Below are 5,228 nucleotides of genomic sequence, written 5' to 3'. Positions count from 1 at the left end.
ACAGGCGCGCACTACCACGCCCGGCTGATTTTTTGATTTATTGTAGAGATGAGGTCTCGTTGCCCAGGTGGGTCTCGAACCCGCGGGCTCAGGCAATCCACTCACCTCAGCCTCCCAAAGGCGCAGGATTACAGGCTGAGCCAATTAACTATTTTTAAGTGTCTAATTCAATAGCCTTATGTATCTTCACATTGCCATGCAGATCGCTAGAACTGCTATCTTGCAACACTGAAACTATATGAGGCATACGCCACATTTTGAATTTCAGTTGTGTGTCATCTTTCTTTTTCCCTACTCTCTTCTTTTCTCTCTTTTCTTCTCTTTCTGAATATTTTCATTACTTTACTTCCATTTCTTCTTATCTCCTTTGTCTAGTTTTTCTAGTCTCAGAATAGATTTAAGAGAAGGTAGAAATTATTGAAACAATTTTGAAGTCATAGTAGAGCCTCATATTTTAGGATTTGTAGTCATAAAAATCAAAACTGTTGAGCTTCTAGCTTTACGATGGCCCCATCTGACTCCTACTCTCAGTTCTGCTTGGGGGATCATCTCTGTGACACCCATCACAGCCACAGAACATCTTCACAGATGAATATATGGAAAATTTCCCCGTCCTTTTAGGATATGACTAATTCAAATGCTTTCCTAACTGCTACCAACTTTCTATCAGATTTTCACTATCTACAATTTTCAACTATCACAGAACTAAAGTTCCTCATTTAGAGTAGAGACTGGAGTGCCTCCTAGTGGTCCACAATCATTAAGCCAACTAGCAGAGCCCCAGAGCATTCATTTTATTTTCTCCTGAGGAACCACCACCTACAGATGATGTCAAGAACAAAAGGATTGCCAGGCTGATTGGCTTTTTTTTTTTAATTAAACTGTTTTTGTCTAAAAACTGTATTAATTAAGATTGCCATATTAAAATATTTTGTTAAACCGAACTCGGTGGCTCAGCCTGTAATCCCGCGCCTTTGGGTGGCTGAGGTGAGTGGACTGCCTGAGCCCGCAGATGGAGACCCGCCTGGGCAACTTGGCGAGACCTCATCTCTACAATAAATCAAAAATCAGCTGGGCGTGGTAGCGTGCGCCTGTAATTCCGGCTACTCGGAAGGCTGAGGTGGAAGGATCTCCGGAGCCCAGCGGGTCGAGGCTGCGGTGGCCAGGAGTGGCCACTGCACTCCAGTCTGGGAGACCGAGTGAGACTCCAACTCAAAAATAAATAAATAAATAAAATATTTTGTTAAATCGCATCTTCAAGATTGCATGCGATTCTTCCAATTTATTTCAAAATAAGTCCTTAGCAATTTATTGAAGGTCCATTGTAAGCTAGATCTTGTGCTGGGTCTTAAATTAAACATTAATAAGATATTGTCTGTACTCACAAGATATTGCTGTACAGTAGGAAAGACAAACATACATATGTCAAGTAGTCCCACACAAAGTACAAAGTGAACATGAATCAAGGAAACCTTTCTTATAACAAAGAATAGTTAGACAAGGATTTAAGGAGCACATGGTCATTTTTGTCAATTTCTTAGAAAAGATGGACTGGAATGGAATTAAGAGATTAAGTAGAGATATTATCTTGGGAGTGGAATAGAAACCTCTACTAAATGAAAATAAAAGAGGAATGGATGGACAGAGATGGAGAAGGAAAACGGAGGACAGACGTATAACAGCCTATTTTTTATTATTAACTTAACTTATTTTTAAGGAACATATGAATATATTCACAAAATATATACAGCTTAAACTCTTCTCTGACTATACTTTCCAAATGCATAGCAATTCGCAATATGACTTATGTGCTCAATTATAGGCCCTGATAATGTATTAATGTTAGCACATTTGCTTCATAATATTACATAGTGATTTATCGCAATTTCTGCAGCCAGTCTCTGAGAAACACTTTGTGTTTTTTATTTTCATTATTACCAAAAAATAAAAATGCTGCAGTAAATATTTTATGCATATCTCTCTGGCGGATGCCAGAATGAAGTGAAGAGATAGACCACGTATTATGTAGAATACTACTAGTACTCAAGGCAGAGGAATAGGCAGGAAAGTAATTGGCATGTTAGGGCAGCAGTAAGTGCAGTGAGGCTGGAGAGAGTAAGCAGGCAGAAAGGCAGTGGCTGATGTCAAATGCCAAAGGTGCAGCAGGGAGCTAGATGGACTTGCATAATGCAGTTAAGAATTTGGTTTTCATTTGCATGAGATGGCAAGACATTAGAGAGTTGTGAGCATAGAAATGAAATTATCTGAATTAAGCGTTTAAAAGATTAGTCTGTCTACTATGTGGAGAACAGACTGAAGAGGGACAGAGGAGATCAGTTAAGTTTATTGCAGGCAGGTGGTGATTGTAGTTTGGATCAGAGTCATCGGGAGAGGTCATGAGAATTGGTTGATTATAGGCATGTTTTGAAGAAATGGCTGATAGAACTTTCTAATGGGTCAAGTGAGGATATGAGAAAGGTGAGAGGACAAGGACAATTTCAAAGTTTTTGGTCAAGGGGATCAGAAGAACTAGTAAATGGTGTTGCCTTGAACCTAAATAAGGAAAAGTTAACAAGAAGCAGATATAATATAAGAAAGGCTCAGTTGGAGGGAGGGAGGTGGAACTCAGTAGATCATTTTCAGATATATTAAGTGGAGAATGGCAAAAAGGAGATATCAAATAGATCATTTGATATATGAGATCAGAAATCAGAAGAGCCATCTGGGCTTCAGTTATAATTTTGGGTATTTGAATAGTATTTAAAGCCAAGAGACTTGAATGAAACCACCTGGGAATAAAATATTGATAGATTTTTTAAAAAAAGTTTCAGGAGAAATCTCTGAGATATGCCAATGATTAGAAATCAGAAGATGAGCATTAAAAAACACTAAAGGAGATTGAAAGGAACAATAAATGATCCTGAAGGGGAATAAAGAGGGAGTAGGGTCTCTAACTCTAATAAAGGAAGTTTTTAGAGAAGAAAGAGTTCTACAATGTCCAATGTTGTCACTATGCCAAGTACAGTAAGTTAAAAATACTAGCTGTAGCAAAAAATGCAGTAATAAATGCTAAATTTTACAATAAATGTAGTTTTTCCTTTTAAAATATAGAAATAATCCGAGTGGTTTTCCTATCCAGTTCTTAAGAGACTGCTTAAGAGACACCACTAAATGGAATAACATGACAAGAAAAGTTAAAATTGTATGACTGGGCCTGCTGGCACTCGGCCCGCACCACATTCAACAAGATGCCCAAGATGCCCAAGAAAGAGGTCAATTCTGGTGACAGGCGAGAAAAGGAGAAGCCCATCAGGAGAAGAGTAAGAATCCTGCCCCTGGGAGGAATAACACCAGCAAGATGGCAGAATGAGAAACCCTGAACTCCCCTTTCCCCAATGGACACACCAATTTGACAACAACAAACAGATCAATTCCCTTTGTGAGAAACCCAATAATAGTTAGGAGGCCCCAGCACCCCAAATTAGTGAGAAGCCAGTCACATCAAAGATGGCAGGAAAATTTGTGACATCCTCTCACCATATTTCCAACCTCTAGCACAGTGTCGTATTAGTGAGAAAAAACTCCCAACTTCAGCCTCTCCCTGGTGAGGACAGAGACGGACAGGACATCCAACATTCCAACTTTTTCAGAGCCTGCCTGAGAGACTGTCTTCTGTCTTGCCGGTCAAGGAAAGCTGATAGGACTCAGGATATTCATGATGTGTAGGTGCCACTGAGAACAAAGAGGGCAGTTTGAAGTATCATACAAGCCCTCACCATAGTCCCTCCCCCAACTCAGTACAGATCCCCAACGGGTAAAAGATTCCAGCTCCCAGCTTCTCCCTAGGGAGGGAAAAAGTTGAACCAAATGTCCAATGATCCAGCTTTCCTGGTGGTTTCTCTCTCACCTGTCTTAGAATACCAATGGGACCAACATATTCTTGATGCCTGGGGGCCACTAACAACTATTGTGGTTTGAACTAGCACAAAGGTTTGAGAAGCCCCCAAAATCTCTGGCCAGAATGAATGGTGAGGTTCTTCTGTGTATGAAGTCGGTATACACAGAATATACAGTCTTCCTACATACACAGAGTAGCCTTCAGGGTAGATCACATTTCGGCCACAAAAAAGCAAAACAAGTTTAAGGAAGTAAAATCATACCAGGTATCTTTTTCAACCAAAATGGAATAGAACTGGAAAATTGACAAATATATGGGAAGTAAACACCACAGTCTTGAATAAAAAATTGGTCAAAGAATAAATCAAAAGGAAAATTAGAAAATGACTTAAGACATAAAAACAACAAAAGCAAAAGTAGATCATCAGACAATATAAAATATTCCACACAGCAAAGAAAATAATCAACAAATAAAAAGACAACCCATTCCATAGAATGCAAGAGAATATTTGCAAAGCATATGTGTGATAAGGGGTTAATCTTCAAAATACGTAAGGGACTCCTATAATTCAATATCAAATCATCATCATCTGATTTAAAAATTGAAAAAAGAGCTGGGCTAGGTGACTCAGCCTGTAATCCTGCGCCTTTGGGAGGCTCAGGTGAGTGGCTTGCCTGAGCCCACGGGTTCGAGACCCACCTGGGCAGCGAGACCTCATCTCTACAATAAATAAATTTAAAAAATCAGCCGGGCGTGGTAGTGCATGCCTGTAATTCCGGCTACTTGGAAGGCTGAGGCAGAAGGATCACCAGAGCCCAGCAGGTCGAGGCTGTGGTGGCTGGAAGCGACCACTGCACTCCAGTCTGAGTGACAGAATGAGACTCCAACTCAAAAAAAAAAAAAAAAAAGAAAGAAAAGAAAAAGAAATCGAATAGAAAAGCATGTATACATACAATGAGGTAAAACACAGTTTTCAAAAAGCTGTTATTTCAATTATGTGTATATGTAATTCTAGTCTACATAAGAATTACCTGGGCATTTGATAAAAATCCAGATTACTGGATTTCAATCCAAAATTCTGGCTGAAGGTCTAGAGAGGAATTCAAGAATCTAAATTTTAACAAATGTCCCTTGAACTCTGATACTGGTAAACTATGGACTTGGCATTGAGAAACACTGGAGTGGATGCCCTTGGGGAACAGGTGCTCACAGGTAAGGGACCAGCTTAAGATGATCTGAGGTTTCCTCTGTGCTGGGCACCAAGTGATTTTCTTATTTATTTATTTATTTTTGAGTTGGAGTCTCACTGTCACCCAGACTGGAGTGCAGT

The sequence above is a fragment of the Carlito syrichta genome, unplaced genomic scaffold (genome assembly GCF_000164805.1).
Source record: "Carlito syrichta isolate Samal-C Ts95f unplaced genomic scaffold, Tarsius_syrichta-2.0.1 Scaffold250396, whole genome shotgun sequence".
Taxonomy (NCBI): Eukaryota; Metazoa; Chordata; class Mammalia; order Primates; family Tarsiidae; genus Carlito; species Carlito syrichta.
The sequence above is the reverse complement of the archived record's forward strand: the minus strand, read 5'-3'. Positions refer to the sequence as shown.